This window comes from Pleurodeles waltl, chromosome 2_2 (genome assembly GCF_031143425.1).
Source record: "Pleurodeles waltl isolate 20211129_DDA chromosome 2_2, aPleWal1.hap1.20221129, whole genome shotgun sequence".
Classification (NCBI taxonomy): domain Eukaryota; kingdom Metazoa; phylum Chordata; class Amphibia; order Caudata; family Salamandridae; genus Pleurodeles; species Pleurodeles waltl.
In genome coordinates this window covers 950,055,163-950,074,239 of record NC_090439.1, presented here as the reverse complement: position 1 = coordinate 950,074,239, position 19,077 = coordinate 950,055,163, and the positions used below count along the sequence as shown (strand labels likewise).

The 19,077-nt window shown below is 40.3% G+C and overlaps 1 long non-coding RNA gene across 1 annotated transcript in view; it reads right to left on the bottom strand.

The window, feature by feature from the left end:
* The window catches only part of LOC138274330 (uncharacterized), a 76,106-nt gene extending 58,955 nt beyond the window's left edge, over positions 1 to 17,151 (bottom strand). The window contains exon 1 of the long non-coding RNA XR_011200372.1: positions 17,105 to 17,151. This is a non-coding gene — a long non-coding RNA (uncharacterized lncRNA). The remainder of the gene's footprint in view (positions 1 to 17,104) is intronic.
* Positions 17,152 to 19,077: the final 1,926 nt, after the last annotated feature.

Below are 19,077 nucleotides of genomic sequence, written 5' to 3'. Positions count from 1 at the left end.
CTGGATCCTCAGCACTTTATTGCTAATCTTGCACAACATGGGCCACTTGAGCATTGATGCAATCAATCTGCAGCATTTTATTGCATGATTTGCACTGTTTTGCATGATTTGCACTGTCACTGACTTCCAAGCACTGATGCACTTGATTTTGTGAAATTGTTTGCGTACCTGGCACTTTCTCAATTATCATTATGTAATGTTTGCACTGATGCACTTAATCTTCTAACTCTACTGCTTGATCTGCACTATTTAGCTTGTTTTAATAGATTTGTACCCGCTTTTTCATATTTTACTGCCTAATTAGACGCTGTGGGGCACTTAAGTAGCAGTATATTCAATTGTGGATACAGACATGCTAATTTGCAATTCCAAGAAATAGAATTGCATTGAGAAATATGGAACAATACTTAATATTTTGCTTTGGCACCACTGACGTGCCCCGAACAATGGATCATATGTGTTTATTCCATCATTTCAACGTGTGGCATTGATAGGGGATTGGGTGCAGTATTTCCATATATATGAATATATTAGTACATTACCACTTTAGTTTGCTCCATTGACATTGGTATCCTTATCTTATTGTTCATTGGGGTCTGTATTTGTGTTTAAAACTTTTAGAAGATGATCGCTTTTATCAAATAGGCACCATGTGTAATGACGGAAGTTGCAGTATTTGCTTACTCAGTGAACAAAATGAATACAATGAATGTGAATGAATAAGAAATGACAATGGTACTAATGAAAATGTAAGGTTAAATAACCTCTTGTTACTATTTATTACTATTAGGAGTAGAAATGGCGGACATATGGTGACGGGATTTTGATTGATGGTTGCAGCTCTAGTGTTTGGGGCCAGGGAAATGAATGAAGGACTTTATAAAGGAATTCTATTGAGAGCACTTGTAAGGCCCAGTAAGAAGGAGTAGCCAAAACACGTAGGCTGTTTAACTTTTCTTAAATATGTTTTGCACTTTATTTAATTTAGTATTATGATGCCTGAAAAAGAAAAACAACAAATAAAATTCAACAAATATTGTGAATTGGATCGGGAGTCATCTGTTCTTTTGCCGCCGTGCAACTGGTCCAGGGAAATGGCTGAGAAGTGACCTGTATCGCATGAATATATAAATATAAATATATATATATATATATATATATATATATACATATATATATATAGCTAGATTTTGAGATATATATGTATATGTAACGAGAGACACATTTCTCTATAGATATGTATATATATATATATAAATATATATATATGTTTCACTTTTTTACATGTGTTGTTTTCCGGGAGCCACGATCACGCCCCAGGGAAACCACACATATATAGGAGTGAGATATATGTATATATATATATATATATATATGTAAACAAAGAAAAAAATATAATGCTCGCACACTCAGGTTTCAGGAACAAGAAAAATAAGTTTAATACACACACAACGCGTTTCGACTGACACAGCAGTTCAAACCGTCAAAGGTGTAACGACACGTTTATCAAAGAAAAAGAAAAACTGCAGTTCGTGCGGAGCAGAAGAAGGATATCGGAGAAATGTCTAAATGATGATCGTGCAAAAAAAATTCTGCCCTCAGCTCTAGACACATGCTTGAAATTCTCATTAAATATGCCTGGCATGATCGGAAAGTTCTACTAGAGGATATCAAGAAAATGAGAGATGAACTTGAGTCAAGACCTGAAAAGGATTTAATATCCAAGTTTATGGAAGCTATGAATCTGAGATTAAAAAAAACACGAGGATGATATTAAGTCCAAAAAACAACGGAAGCTACATAGAGATATAAGAGATATAGGTGACTATGAGAGTGGAAGAATTCTAACTTTCAGTAGAAAATTTGATCACTTATATAAGTAATCCCCAATGAATTACCCATTACAAGAAGGACAATCTGTTTCCGAAAGCGACGTGGAAAGCACAAGGGAGTCTGATACTCCTAGTTCCACGGAAAGTGAGAAATCTATTGAGGAAATTACCAACAAACCAGCCACTTTTTTAGACGAGTATCGCCTGCTGTGTCATGGCAGGCAAATTTCCAAGAACCAACAAGGACAGACCCCAAACTACAAGGGCAGGACATCGGGCCGAAGAGGAAGACGGGGCGGACCAAGAAGAGGCGAGAAAGACTCAGAAACCATAACAAGAACAGATTATACAATGGGGCAAGTGGGAAAAATAACAAGAAGCTCCAATTTACAGATATAATGGATAGCAATATGGTGAATAAAACAATTGTTAATTTATCCAATTTTGTTTTGTCCGAAAGTGATAAATTGACATTATGTCTAGGTCTTTCGTTTTGCCCTACTGAACGCTTTAATTATGCTGAGACAAGGATTGATTTCTATAAGTTCATCAAAAAATTGAAATTGAAGAAATGGTTTAAATCAAAGAATCCATCAGAGGGAGGGGATATCAGTTCCCAGACATTTGAACATCAGGATGTGTTGAGTATCAGTGATGTAGATTCCCTAATAACACTGTATGAATTAGAAAGAAATGATTCAGATCCTAATGTAACCAATAATGTTTATCAAATTCTCGACGAGCTAAATATTACTTATGATCTATCGGTTCCAACTGGCTTTAAACCTAAGTCTACATTCTTTCCTATCATGAATCATGACAACATCGATACATTTTATGAAATGGTGGTTAAGGATCTAATCAAATTTCGTCATAAAACTAGGTTCAATCCTAGATGCAATCTGACACAAGCACAGAGATCCTTTATTACAAAATTGATTGATGATAAGGATACAGTTGTTTGTCCCGCCGATAAAGGCGGTAATATAGTACTCATGGATAAAAACAAATATATTGAGGAGGCTATGCGCCAATTAAATAATACACATTTTTACAAGGTTACCACCAAAGAGGCATATATTAATAGTGTTACCGGAATTTGGCAGTTGTTGATGGAATGGAAAGACAAAGGCTTATTGATATGGGAGGAATATTGTTTTTTTGGAGAGAGATTTCCCCAAATTGCCTGTCCTGTATATCCTTCCTAAAATCCATAAAAATGAAATCAATCCTCCGGGACGTCCTCTTGTATCCTCCTGTGGCAGTGCACTTGAAAATGTTTCTAAATATGTGGATTATTTTCTGAGAGAATTTGTTGTGAATTTACCCTCGTATGTCCATGATAGACATGATTTTCTCGGCAAATTGGAGGGTATTGTATGGGAAGACGATTTTTTGCTGTTGAGGTTGGATGTCAACTCTCTTTATACCATTATAGATCACGACAAGGGTATCACTGCATGTAAACATTTTCTGTGTACGAGATCATTGAAATACCTGCCCCACACTGAGATGGTAATAGATATGATAAGGTATTGTTTAACCAATAATATTTTCTTGTTTAATGGGGTATTATACCAACAGACCCTCGGGACTGCTATGGGTACATGCTTTGCCCCAACTTTTGCTTGTCTTTTTCTTGGTTGGTGAGAAGAGACTATTTTTAAAGATGAAGAACTATACCCAGAAGCGAATCAGGCAATTCTTTGGCTAAGATACATTGATGACCTTTTCATTATTTGGAAAGGAACAGAAGAAGAGGCTATACAGTTTGTGGACAAGTTGAACAAAAATGATTTGAATATTGGTTTGACCTGTAATGTGAGTAGCTCCTCCATTGAATTTTTAGATACTGTGATAAAGATCAGGGAACAGAATATTACTACTGAACTGTTCCGGAAACATACGGCAGGTAATACTTTACTCCATGCCTCAAGTGGTCACCCAGACAGTCTAAAATGGAGTATCCCCTTTGGTGAACTACTAAGAGCAAAAAGAATTAGTAGTACCGATGAAGCTTTTGAGACTGAACAAACGGAGATGATTATAAGATTTAAACAGCGGGGATATCCAGAATGGGTAATCAAGAGAGCAATTGATAAGACTAAGGGGATAAAAAGATCTGATACCCTTTTTGATAACATTACCAAACAAGAGGCAGATGACAATGATGGGACTAGACTTATTATGACATCTAATGATGATACAAGACAGATTAATAACATTATTTAAAAAAACTGGAATACCCTAAAAAGTGATCCCGTTATTGGAGGTAGTATACAAAAGAGACCCCAGATCACTTAGACGTAGTCTACATGACATTCTGAGGTCCAAGGATATTACCTCAATTCCACAACTGAGACAACACAATTTGCAAGGCTTCTTTCCGTGTGGCCATTGCAAAGCATGTCGCAACAGCATTATGCGGAAGCAATATGCTGTATGTAAACCTGGGAAAGTCAGACAAATCAATCAATTTATAACATGCAGTACCCCTTTTGTGATTTATGTTTTGGAATGTCCTTGCCTGAGATGGTATATTGGTAGTACCAAACACGGTGTTAAGAAACGGATCTTAGAACACATGCGTGCGATCACATCAAACGATGAACATTGTCCGGTAGCAAGGCACTTCAAAGAAAAGCACAACTCTGATTGTACCAAATTATCCTATTTTGGTATTGAACATGTTCCTCCACATCATAGAGGAGGGAACAGAGAATTAGTGCTAAGGAAAAAAGAGTCAGTATATATCTAAGAATTAGAGACTAAGACCCCGATAGGCTTGAATATGGGGGAGGAATTAAATACTCATCTGTATGATAACCATTAATTTATCTTGACGGGACTCTACTATTTGCCTTTTTATCGATTAAGGAAAGTTTTTATCAGAATATGTAATGAGTTAACAATTTTACTGTGTATAGAATTAATTTAGGTCAGACACTATGGATAAATATGTGTTATGAATGTTAATCTTGTATGCAAATATCAACTCGATGTCTAAGCTTCCAGTTATTGATTTAACTATTTATTCACTTTTGGATATTCCTTTTAGAGATTCTGGGTCGGATGGAGAGCTACCAATTTCAACTTGTTCTCTTCTATCCATTTTCACAATTTCCACGTTATTATTGGGTGATCAACTTTGCAGATTTTCAGATAAGAATATTCAATTTAGTAATGTAGATAGTTTTTAGCCCTGAATAAGCTTATGATGATATATTTACAGTGTATATTTTTACTATCTGGTTAATTCTCTATTTTGATTCAAAATGATAATATTTTTTACAGACATTGTGGTCTAGAAGAGAAACAAAATATGAATTTTAACAGATAGAGCACTGTTATTTGATGTGATTGTTTCCCTTTTAAATTTAATAATGAATTTTTTATAAAAAAAGAAAGTAAAGGTTTTATTGATACATTTAGGGAAATGATTTGATAATAATTATATCTAAATTATATTTAGCAATATTTAGGGGCGCAAACTGGTTCTATTACTAATATTATTATTATGATAGTATTTGCAAAGAAGTTTGTGGTGTGGTTTTTATTTGATGCGCATGTTAATTGTCTCATTTCTATGTTTATGTCAAGAGGGTATTTAAAGGGTAATTTATTGGTGATATATATCACGTGACCAAGGCTGCTGTGTCAGTCGAAACGCGTTGTGTGTGGATTAAACTGATTTTTCTTGTTCCTGAAACCTGAGTGTGCGAGCATTATATTTTTTTCTTTGTTTAATTAATTACCGGCTCGCTCGTACCGGTTCTCGCACCACCCCTTTGGGCTGATTGAGATCTCATCTCGAGCATTTAGATTTTAGATATATATATATGTATAAACTGCAAAAGTGCTCACTACCGGGCTCCTAGAGGCCCAAGAGGGGTGGTGCGTCATAAACCGGCAGAGCACTCCGGTTAATAATTTTAAACAATACAAAAACTTCCGCAGTAAGACGCACACTCAGGAATTCACAAAAAATACATAGTGTTTATTAACACAACACGTTTCGGCTGTCGAGCAGCCTTCATCACGTGTATATATATATATATATATATATATATATATATATATATATATACCATCCAGACCATGACAGGTTGTACAAAGTTCAGCCTGTCGTAGAACATTTGTCTGCCAGGTTTCCAGAGATCTATACTCCTGGAAAGAATATAGCAGTCGGTCCTTGATCCTGTACAAAGGACGGCTGCTGTTCAGACATTACATTGTAAACAAAAGAGCTTGCTATGGCATACAGCTGTACATGCTGTGTGAGAGCTCCTCTGGCTATGTGTACAGTTTGAGAGTGTATACAGAGAAGGACTCTACCCTAAGCCCTGTAGGTTGCCCTCCCACATTAGGGGTCACAGGTAGGATTGTATGGGAACTTGTCCAGCCACTCCTTCACAAAGTTTATAACATTCATGTGGACAATTTCTATAAAGGAGTAGAGCTGTTGAGTGAGCTCTACAAAGCTGGAACTTTGGCCTGCGGTACAGTTCGTTGTAACCGCAAAGTATTCCTGCAGGAGCTTGTTTGCAAGAAGCTCCAGAAATTCCAGAGTTCTTGAATAATGGGGTCAGATGGCCGAAGTCCATAAGCCCATCTGTTTACTTTATTACAATCAGTAAATGGGCGAGTGGGCAAGCTCGACCAGGTTCTTCAACCATACAATGATTGCCGTAAAACTCGCACTTGGTACAAGAAACTGTTTACCCACCTAATCCAGATGGCAACATACAATGCGTATGTTGTTTATTGTCAGACAATCACAGGAAGACTCATGACTTTCCTTGACTTCCAGTTGTCTGTAATTAAAAGCCTCACTACTGTTACAGAAGCAGCAGCCTCCACCTCATATGTTCTGGAGGATGTGGCAAGGCTGCAGGAGCGACACTTTGCTGATCGCATTCCTAAAACACCCAAAAAGGATCATCAATGTCATCGCTGTAAAGTGTGCTTGAAGCATGGAAAGCGGCAGGAGAGTTGGTATTGCTGTCCCCAGTGCCCATCTCAACCAGGCCTCTGTGTCCCTACTTGCTTTACGTTGTATCATACTAAAGCAAAGTTCTGGGAAATCGTCTGAGGTGGAGCTGCTGTTAGGCAATCCTTTTAGTGGCTGTGCATGGATACCGAACATCCATGGACCACTGCTTCATTAGGCAAGCAGCCACAGAATTTTAATTAATCTACTTCAGGAAATCATGTACTTCCTTATGGCCTGCTTGACACCTATATCCACCGTCGGAAATTGGTAGGTGTTCTGTTCAATTAACATGCATTATAGTCTTCATACTGCAAATACTAGTGGACAGAACATATGCCACTTTGTTACAGAGTACTCTGTGTGGCAAAATGTTAAAGGCATAACTGAATTTTGAAGTGCTTGTTAGGGAACTAATGTATGCTACACAAGGACCACCATGATTGCCAACGAGGACCAGAGTATGTGTAAGAAGTCAAACAAATGTCCTCTCTGACATATTCACAAACATTTCTACCTGCTTGAAAGTGTGCAAACTCAATTTGTAACTTCACTTTCAAAGTAAAAGTAAGGGTGTTGGTGAATGTCTCACATAGGAAATTTGTTTGACTTTTTACTTTAGAGACCCTAGGATTTCTTCACCAGCATGTATGCCTTAGTTTCAGCTGTAAATATGCTTGCTCAGTTTGCGGAATAGGCCTCCCAAGGCATACTCAGACACCCCCAACTTGCATCAACAAACTAGTATAAGTTCACTTGGCAATTATACAGAATTTGTCAGGACTCTGATGAGGACAGAGACATGAATGGGTAAGGAAAGCTTATGGTAAGTGTGCCTTCACAGGGATATTACACAGATAGTAGGCAGATAGTAAAGGTAGTACAGATGTACATCATCTACACCTATGGATTCAAACCCATTGAGGCATCCCAGCACTGAAGAAAAATTACATGTATGGGTCCGTGTTTGACCTACTTTTCATGTTCATCCTCCATCAGAACTTAGTAGAAGTTCAATTTGCTGTATGATTAGTGCATTACAGTCACAGCACTGCACATAATGTTGGCTGGGACATATGCTATGTTCTTATGGACTACCATGTCTGCCAAACTCCACCCTTTTTTATAGCCTATGACCTTCTCTTTAGGGAACATCACAGGAATTTCCCAGCATGTCAGCCTTAGTATCAAAGGTAGATATGCTCGCTCAGTTCGAGAAATTCACTTCACACGGCATACTTGGACACCCCCAACTTGCATCCACAAACCAGAAGGAGTTGGATTCAGTCCGGCGAGTGCGTTAAAGGCTCGTGAAAAACGTCTTCTTGACACTCAGGTGGCTGTTATGGGAGTCATTAGTAAAGATTTGTTGCGCATGCCTTTGGTAATGTTCAGGAAGAAGGAGGCGGTTACTTGACAGGTGGTAAATTATAGTCACCGTTATCTCCGTCATGTGGCGTATGAGTGGGGTGGGCCCTTGTTTGGCAGCGGTAAGTTAATGTGAGTGCAGTGATTGGTTGGATTGGGCCAGTGGTTGAAAGGGTTGTTTGTTGTGCCTGAATGGCGTGTGAATGGACCATAAAGTGGTTAAGTGGTTGGTGCCTTGACGTTGCTTTATGGCCCACCTTCAGGAAGGCTTGGTTTCAATATTCTGATACTTTGATGAGTATTCATGCTTTGAAACGATGATTTCTGGAGGTGTTAAAACAACCAGTGTGAGTAGTGGATTAACTTTAACATAGTAGTACCAGGGGAGTTCATGGTGCAAGACTTGCATGGCTCTCACCAGCTTTCCTTTGTCCAGAATCCCCTTGAAATCACAAACTTTGCTTCAGTGAGGGGAAGTCCTGGAATCTGGAATCTGCTGGCAGCCACAAATTTTCTACCACCCAGCTTTCCACTAAGTCTTGTTTGTGTGGGTGGACAAGTGACCTCAATAGTACCCAAAACAGATTGTGGAGACATTACAATTACCTATCATAAAGCAGCCTGCTTTTGTAAGACAGTCACCTAAGTATTTGGTCCTGAGCTTGGCGACCATATAGGGAAACCTACCAAACCAGACATTTCTGTGAGGAAAAAGTTGTTTTTGTTTGCCAAATGTTGAGGTTTGCAAAGGATTCTGGGTAATAGAACCTGGTGAGAGCCCCGCAAATCAACCAAATCTCGATTCCCCTAGGTGTCAGGTATTAAAAAATGCACAGATTTGCTAGGTTTCCCTAGGTGCCGGCTCAGCTAGAGGCCAAATTCCACAGCTAGGCACTTTCCAAAAAACACGTCAGATTCCAAAGTAAAAATGTGACATGTTGAGTTTTGGGGCATTTTCTGTTGCGGCCACTAGGCCTACCCACACAAGTGAGGTAACATTTTTATTGGGAGACTTAAGGAAACACAGAATAGAAGACCAAGGGTTATTGCCCATTGTGTTTCTCTACATTTTTTGCCTTCCAAATGTAAGACAGTGTGTAAAAAAGAAGTATATTTGAAAAATGCCCTGTAGTTCACATGCTAGTATGGGGACCCCCAAATTCAGAGGTGTGCAAATAACCACTGCTTCTCAACACCTTATCTTGTACCCATTTTGTAAATACAAAGGTTTCCCTGATACCTGTTAGAAATGGCGTATTTGGTTGGCAGTAAGATTACGCTGTCCAAACAATGACCCTCACTCTAGTCAGGGTAAAGGAGATTCACCCTCAGCTAACCCCTGGCACCCCTCTTGGTAGCTTGGCATGAGCAGGCAGGCTTAACTTCAGAAGCAAGATGTAAATAGTTAGTACCAACACACACAGTAATTCAATGAAAACACTACAAAATTACGCAACACAGGTTTAGAAAAATAGATGATATTTATCTAAACAAAACGAGCCTAAAGTGATGAAAATCCAACATACACAAGTCAAGTAATTAATTTTGACAAGAATAAGAGTCTTGGGGCCAGATGTATGTAAGTTTGGGTTGCGACTCGCAAATTGCGAGTCCGAGCGACTCGCAATTTGCGAGTCGCAAACCCATATGCAGGATGGTGTCCCTGACACCATCTGCGAATCGCAAGGGGGTCGCAAAGACACACCTCATTAATATTAATGAGGTGGGTCGAAATTTGCAACCCCCTTGCGATTCGCTGAACACACTGGGATGGTGGCCTGCTGGAGACAGCAGACCACCATGTCTGTGACTGCTTTTTAATAAAGCAGTTTTTTTTTTTGTATTGCAGCCAATTTTTCTTAAAGGAAAACGAGTTGCAATACACTCGAGAAAATTTAACGTTTTTGTTTCATTTTTTCAGAGCAGGCAGTGGTCCATAGGACCACTGCCTGCTCTGAAAAAATGTTTTTAGAGTCATTCACAAAGGGGAAGGGGTCCCATGGGGACCCCTTCCTTTTTGCGAATGGGTTAGCACCCATTTGAAATGGGTGCTAACTGCGAAATGCTTTGCGACCGCGTTCGCGGTCACAAAGCAATTCTGCATCGCGATGTGAATCGCAAATAGGAAGGGGAACACCCCTTCCTATTTGCAAGTCGCATTTCCATTTTGCGAGTCGGTAACCAGGTTACCGACTAGCAAAATGGGAATGAGCATCGCGCTGCACATTTTGCATGGCGCAAACAGCGAAATTCGCTGTTTGCACCATGCAAAACACTTTGTACATATGGCCCTCGATCCTTAGAAAACAGTGAGAATGCTATTATTGCACAAAAATTCCTGGGTAGCATTAAAATAAAGCCGCACTGGCGAGTGTGCGTCCAAAAAAGGTTGGCAATGCTTAGATTTCTCACTTGCAAGCGAGACCATGCATCGTTCTTCTCTCCCTCAAGAGAGCGATGTGTCAACTGGATAGGCACCTCGGGTCAGGGCAGGCTTTCCCTTGAATTTCCGTGCCCAGCGATGTTGCATTAAAATCCGGTCACACAGTGTCAAGAAACCGTGCTGCGTGGGAGCTTGCGTGGTTAATAGCAGCTGCTGCGGGTGTTGCATGTCGTTTCTTCAGACGTGTTGAGTCAATCTCCCAACCGCGATGCATGTGGAGCGTCAATTTTTGCCTCAAGGCCGGCGATGTGTCATTTATCAGCCGCAGGGCGGGTGGTGCATCAAAAGCATGGCGGTCTTTGTGTGGATTTCTGTCCCTTACCACCAGTTTCAACTTTCATGGGCCCAGGGACAGGTTAGGGCACCATTTGGCAGGCAGGACTCTCAGCAGAAAGCCCAAGTGCTGGAAAGACAAGTATTTGTTGTCCCTGACACTTCAATAACAGGAGGCAAGCTCAGTTCAAGCCCTTGGAGATTCTTCACCAGTGGGAAGTCACACAAAAGTCAGTCTTTGTCCTCTCTCAGGCAGAAGCAGCTACTCTAGGCCAACCCAGCAAGCACAGTCACAAGCAAAGGAGCAGTACTCCTCCTCCAGTTTCCAGCTCTTCTCTTTGGCAAAGGTTCCTCGTGGCTCCAGAAGTAATCTGATTTTCAGGGATTTGGGTGCTCTTCTCACACCCCGTTCGATCTTTGAAGTAGGCCTACTTCAAAGAGAAGTCTCTGTTGTTTTCAACATCCTGCCTTGCCCAGGCCAGGTCCCAGACACACACCAGGGGGTTGGAGACTGTATTGTGTGAGGGCAGGTACAGCTCTTTCAGGTGTAAGTGACCACTCCTCCCCTCCCCTCCCCTCAGCCCAGATGGCCCATGAGGATATGCAGGCTACACCCCAGCTCCCTTTGTGTCACTGTCTAGAGGAGAGGTGCAAACAGCTCAACTTTCAAACTGATCCAGACAGGGAATCAGCAAACAAGCAGAATCACAGAATGGTTTAAGCAAGAAAATGCATATTTTCTAAAAGTGCCATTTTCAAACACACAACCTAAAAACCAACTTCACTAAAAGATGTATTCTTAAGTTGTGAATTCAGAGACCCCAAACTCCACATGTCTATCTGCTCTCAAATGGAATATTTGCTTTAATAATATTTGAAGGCAGCCCCCTTGTTAACCTATGAGAGAGATAAGACTTGCAACAGTGAAAATCGAATTTGGCAGTATTTCACTGTCAGGACATGTAAGACACATAAGTACATGTCCCAACTTTAGCATACACTGCACCCTGCCCATGGGGCTAGCTAGGGCCTATCATAGGGGTGCCTTACATGTATAAAAAGGGAAGGTTTAGGCCTGGCAAGTGGATACACTTGCCAAGTTGAAGCACTTTAAAACTGCACACCCAGACACTGCAGCGGAAGGTCTGAGCCATGCTTACAGGGCTACAAATGTGGGTAGCAGAACCAGTGCTGCAGGCCCACTAGTAGCATTTGATTTACAGGCCCTAGGCACCTCTAGTGCACTTTATCAGGGACTTACCAGTAAATCAAATATGCCAATTATAGATATGCCAACGTACACATATAATTCCAACAGGGAACATTTACACTTTAGCACTGATCAGCAGTGGTAAAGTGTCAAGAGCAAACAAAAACAGCAAAAACAGAGTTCAGCACACAGAAACAACCTGGGAAGTAGAGGGAAAAAGTTAGGGGAGACCGTGCTAATGATGTCAAGTCTAACAATACCTATTTTTCACTCTTTATATTTTACCAAATGAATTGCTGTATACCCAGTATACAATGAAAACCCATTCTAAGGTGCAGCTCATTTATTGGTTCTGTATACCTAGAGTTCTTGATGAACCTAGAAGCCTTATATATCCCAACAAACAGAAGAGTCCAGCAGACGTAACGGTATATTGCTTTAAAAAATCTGCCATAGATGGAAAAAGTTACAGAAGAAAACATAGACAGAAATGGCTGTTTATTCAACTCAATTTCAATATTTTCAGCTGTTACTTTCTGTAGGAAAACCTTGAAGGATCTACACAAATTACCCCTTGCTAAATTCAGAATTTTGTCTACTTTTCGGAAGTATTTATCTGTCTGGGATCCACCATTGGTTTCACACCAATTTCTGTCACTTACTGTAAAATGCCAAAACTGTGATGAAAAATGTGGTTTTCTGATTTAAGTCTGCCTGTTCCTGGGAAGATTGTAATTTTAGCACCCCAAACCCTGATGCCATTTGCAGGGAAAACAACAGATGCTTACTTCTGCAGCACTTTTTCCCATTACCCCTCCAAAAAAAAACAATTTTTAGCTTTATTTTAGCTAACCTCTTGGTCTCCTCCTGGGGAACCCACAAACTCTGAGTACCTTCACAATCCCAAGAACGTTGGAAAAAAAGGATGCAAATTTGGCATGGATAGCTTATGTGGACAATAAGTTATGGGGGCCTAAGCACAAATTACACCAAATAGCCAAATAAGGGCTTAGCATTGAGGGGAAAGGCAGCTAAGGGGTTAAACTCTCATGTTGAGGGGGAATTTGTGTTATAACGTGTTTTCTCCCTCGTGCTTGTGTTCCTCGTGCTGGTTTTGTTTGGAATTCTAGAAAGTTTGAGGAGCAGGACACACAATTAGGAGAAAGTGGTTGACCCATTTGAGAATGGGGTTTTGGGGGGAGTCAGGCATGCCTGGTCTCCCCCCGGGCTTATCGGGCTGGTGGAGCTGGCCACAAGGGGACCGGGTATTTGATTGGTTAAGGGACAGGAAGGGGTGGTAGCCTGGGGGTCACTATAAAAGGTGTGGGTTGGGCTTGGGCGGCCTCTTTGGCCGTAGTCACACCCAGGAGGCGGTACTCGGGCAGTTTTTTGGCCCACCCACCCTCCCTCGTTTTGTTTCAAGTTTTGGGTTTTTGCCTTGTTTGAGTTTTGTTGATGTCAAGGTTTTTCTTTTTTAGCTTAAAGAGACAGAGTTACCAGTTTTGGGCTTAATCAGGCTTTAAGAGGACAGGTAATTGCTTTGCACTTTGGTGGTAGGTTTGTTGTTTATTGAAAATAGGCTGCCGCTGGTAGACAGGTCTGGTGGGGGCGGGGGATTTGCACATAAAGCCGTTGGGGGGGAGGGGAGGAGGCGGAAGTTTGAGGTCAGGGAGGTTGTAGCAAGGGTCACAAGGGAGGAAAGGGAAGGGAAATACAGAAGGGGGGCAGGAAGACAGATGGGAAAGGTTTTGATTAAGGGTTTACTGGGAAGGGGAAGTTTAGTGGGGGGGAGGGGTTAGGAGAAAACTTTGTCTAGTGAGGTTATAGTTTTGTAAGGCTTGTTGCCAAGGTTAATTGTTTCACTGGACCTGTTCTATTAAAGCGGCCTTTTATCCCTTAGAGCGGTGTCGCGTGGTCTGTTCCTCATTTTCAGCCCGAGTCCTGTTGATGGTTGACTATTTACCAGTATTATTAAATAAACTAAAATGTACATTTTTCCGACTGTCTCCACTCTAATACTGTCAAAGATCGGGGACTACCCTGCTCTCATGATCTTGAGTGTCGCTTCCCTTTTTCCTGTCTTTCATTCAGATAGACAATCAGACTAGCATTATGTCCCAAAAAATTACCATAATCGTTACCATCCTCTAACAGTTATGTGTTTATAGTTTAACTTAGCTTTTGATATAGAGGATGCCAATATTGTAAATTGGCAGGCCTGCAATTTACAACTCTATTTCAAGATGCAAATATATAGTACGGTGGATGCTAAAATGTATATCTGGTTAATTGGCCAAACAGTTAATTCTTAAAACCGTAATACTTTCTGCAGTTACCTTTCGGTATCAGATGTGTATCTAGGCTCCATGCCAGCAGACAATGAATCACAGAGGCAGGGCTGGAAGCACAGGGAACACAATTCATTTTATAAATGGCATACAGCGTTCATGTCCTGTTTTGTAGAACCTCTACCCAATCAGAGGCCACATCAAGGCATGTTGAGCTTCCACCATATAAATACATTAACATATCTCTGTACTCGGCTTGCAAGAGATCCCAAGGCACATTTGCTTGTAGTCATCTTGCTGTCACCTCTTCACTGGGAAATGTGATTTCTGCTCAGAGTGAACTTTAAATCACTGTGATTACCAATCAGATGAGACCCCGAAGTAGTACAATATTAGTTTCTTTTTTGCCATTTCGTGGTTTGCTCTGCAGCAAGGCACATTGAAAGAGCTAAACCTGTATGTCGACCTTCATTCAAAGGTAATACAAAAGATGCCTGATCTATCTGTGAAAAAAAATAAAAAAACGAATTTAAGGCTGCAGGCATCAGCTCTAAAAGCACAAGGTGGAGTATTGGGTCACACTACCTTTAATGGACTATCTTTTATAGAGATCTGCACAGGTGCGGATTTACCCCTCTTCACTGAGTCTAGAAAGGAACAGACTTTTCGGCCGAGATGTATGAAAAAAGCCTTTTGCGATTCGGAAATAGCGATTTTTAAGAAATGGCTATTTCTGATTCGCAAAATGCAATGTATCATATTTACGATTCGGTAATAGCGATTTCCTAAAAATCACAAATGCTATTACCGAATCGCAAATTGCGATACAGCCCCCATTCACAGCTATGATCCTGTCGGCCCATATATGCAAATTTTTTGCATTTCCCAAATTGCGAATTCCTAACTGGAATTTGCAATTTGGGACATGCAAACTCCAGGGTGCTGGGGGCCTAAGGCCCCCTCTACTGCACCCCAAAACAATTTTGGAAGACGTTACATCTCAATTTTAAAAATGCATTTTTAATGCATTAATAACATTTGCACATGGTTACCACCAAAGTCAGTTTGGTGCTAATAGCGATTCCTTAATGCCCAATTAGCATTAAGGAATTGCTTCATACATGTGCGTAAGGAATCGCAAATAAGGATTCCTTATTTGCGATGCCACATTTAGAGAATCACAAATTGCGATTCTCTAAATGTGGTCGCAATTTTAAGGAATCGCTATTTTTGCGATTCCTTTAAATTGCATTCAGAATGCCTTTCATACATTCTGAAAGGCCTTTTTGCATTCGCAAACGGGCATTCGCACCGTTTGCGAATGTAAAAAGGCTTCATACATCTGGCCCTTCGACTTTTATCAAGCTGGTTTTTACTTTTATTCCTGGCATTGCAAAATATGAAAAAGACATTTACTGGTTATGAAATTGTTTATTTCCAACTTTTGCTTTTGGGAATTATTTGTAATAAGTCTAATTGGAATCCAATGGTTGATTATATTCAAATGTGCATGTCTTGTGGTGCAACCGCCTAATTATTCTTGAAGTAGAGTACAAATTTCAGAAATACATTTTGGACCGTATTTCTAGAGTAGACCCACACAGCACGTTAGTGTAATGAAACATGAGGGGAGTCCCCAGCAAGATCTGCTGAAGTGGGGCCCACACAATCTACTACCTCCTTCAATCTCCATAAAATTTATGCTATTTACTTTACTCAGCTACCATGGAAGTTTGTATTATGAAGCGCTACATAAAAAGAGAGTAGAACGTAGAGGTTTGGCGTTTGATTGTTTCTTACTTGACTCATGGAAATGTGCATCCCTGGAAAGCGATGTTTTGAAGTAGAAAATGAAAACCTATTTTTTTAATTAAACCTTAAATGTGAACAAGAATTTAAACTTAATTATAAAATTGCGAACCATGCCATCTATGTTCTATCATCTTTCTCGTTTGAACTTTAAACATGTATTTCAGTCTATGGTGTATACATATTACTTGCTCACATATTTTATTACGAAAAAATGATGCATTTACAAAGTTCCACATTCAAATGTAATCAGAGGTTGCTGGTGGATTTTTAAAGTGGTGGGGCCCAAAACCACTTTTTAGGGTCGAGCCTGCTTTGCATGCGCTCGCGCATGCGTATAGCAGGGAGACTCTTTTGTATTTATAAAAGGGCTCGGAGCCCTGTCAACTTCACGTCAGTGCTTTTTATTGGTTTGTGTGCTTCCCTAATTAAATCTGCTTGCTTTCATTATTTGAAGGCACGCATATGGCATGCCTTTTCCGGTGGCAAGCCCTCCTCGAGCGCAGCGACCAAGTACAGAAAACATGCGAGGCTCGCTGTTTTACATCGAGCTTGTGGACTTTTTTTTCTCTAATTTAGGAGCCCGATCTCGCTTGGCAGAAGTTGAGCGCTTTACCTACTTGATTTCACTTTTTCGGGTTACGTGCATAAATGCACTTTTGCCCAATAGGTGAAAAGTCGGGTTAGGAGTTTGCAAACGCGAGACCCGATGCATTGTAAATGCTTGTTAGCATTTTGCCTGGGGCCTAGCTTGCCAATTCCTTGGGCCAAACTTTCACATTACACACAAGCAGACATGTATTACATACACACACAGTTGCAGGCACACGCACAAAGACATCCACACCTACCTACACATGCGCTCCCCAGCTCGCAAACACAACAATTTACCTGGGCAGCCCCGATTTCCGACTCACATCTGTCTGCATCAGCCGAACGCAGACCCATAAGCTTCCATCCAATCAGGAGCTGGAATAGAGTTGAAGGTGCAGAGGTAGACCTTCTTCTCTATTCCAGCTTCTGATTGGGCAAAAGGGCGTGTGATTGAAAAGCCCTGGTGCTCCCTTATCTGACATGCTGCACTGTGTGTTGCGTAACTCTATGGTGACACTTCATAGAGTATTTTTCCTAGCAAAGAGCTAAAAAAAAAGTAATAAATTACAACGCATTCATTCAGTGACTGGCCAATTTGTCACCCCCAGAGAAGCTTTAGCTGTTGTATTTCTATATTTAAAAAAAAATGTTTTAAAAAATCTCTGATGGTAGATCCTTAAAACGAAGCAGACAAATATATCATGCTCGATAGTCTATGCGTCATTGTAATATAAGGTGCAAATTATTACTTCACAAACGACATTCTGCCATGCATCTGTCACAGTTTTTAGTGGTAAACATTACAGCCTACATAACATTATACACCTTGACACCCTGTGTTCCAGGTTTCAGCTTAAAAACTCTTGGGGAATTGCCACCTGAGATGATTGAATTACACAATGGAAACGAGTTTCATTCTACACATATCCATATCATTCACCATGGAGGAATTTATTATGCTATGCTTTAAAAACATTTTTAGGTGAACATAGCTCATGTTCTGAATATCTGACCTATTCAAAGAAAACTGCTGAAGTGCAGATAAAATGGTAGTTAAAGACGAACCAGTGTTTGTAGTTGCAAGGAGGCATTCTGTGACCATAAGACTCCTTAACCCCTTTCGCTGCCAGGCCTTTTCTTCCTCAGGTGCCAGGCCTTTTTTTGGCTATTTGGAGCAGTTTTCACTTAGGCTTGCGTACATTTTTGTCCACATAAGCTACCCACGCCAAAGTTGCATACTTTTTTTCAACATCCTAGGGATTCTAGAGGTACCCAGAGTTTGAGGGTTCCCGTGGAGAAGACCAAGAAATTAGCCAAAATACAGCAACATTTTCGTTTTTTTTTTTTTTTTTAAATGGGAAACAAGAGGTGAAGAAGAAGGCTTGAGATTTGTTCCCTGAAAATGGCATCAACAAATAAATTGTGGTGCTAAACTAAAATCACCACCCTTCCCAGCTTTCAGGAACAGGCAGACTCGAATCAGAAAACCACATTTTTCAATACAGTTTTGGCATTTAACTGGGACATACCCCATTTTTACAATTTTTTATGCTTTTAGCCTCCTTCCAGTTAATGACAGAAATGGGTGTGAAACCAATGCTGGATCTCGGAAAACTAAACATTTCTGAAAAGTAGACACAGTTCTGAATTCACCACAAGGTTTTCCTACAGAAAATAACAGCTGAAATAAAACAAATATATAATTGAGGTGAAAAAAGCAATTTTTCTCCACGTTTTACTCTGTAACTTTTTCCTGCAATGTAAGATTTTCAAAAGTAATATACTGTTACATCTGCATTACTCTTCTGGTTGTGGGGATATATTGAGCTTGTAGTTTCATCAAGAACCTTAGGTTCCCACAGCCAATAAAGGAGCTGCACCTTGCAATGGGCTTTCCTTGTATACCTGGTATACAGCAATTCATTTGCTGAAATATAAAGAGTGAAAAATAGGTATCTAGGAAACCTTTGTATTTCTAAAATGGGTACAAGATAAGGTGTTGGGAAGCAGTGGTTATTTGCACATCTCTGAATTCTGGGGTGCCCATACAGGCATGTGAATTACAGGGATTTCTTAAATAGACATCTTTTCTACACACTGTCTTACATTTGGAAGGAAAAAATGTAGAGAAAGACAAGGGGCAATAACATTTGTTCTAAAATTCTGTGTTCCCCCAAGTCTTCAGATAAAAATTGTATTTCACTTGCGTGGGGAGGCCTAATGCCCATGACAGGAAATGCAACATGGACACCTGACATTTTTACATTGAA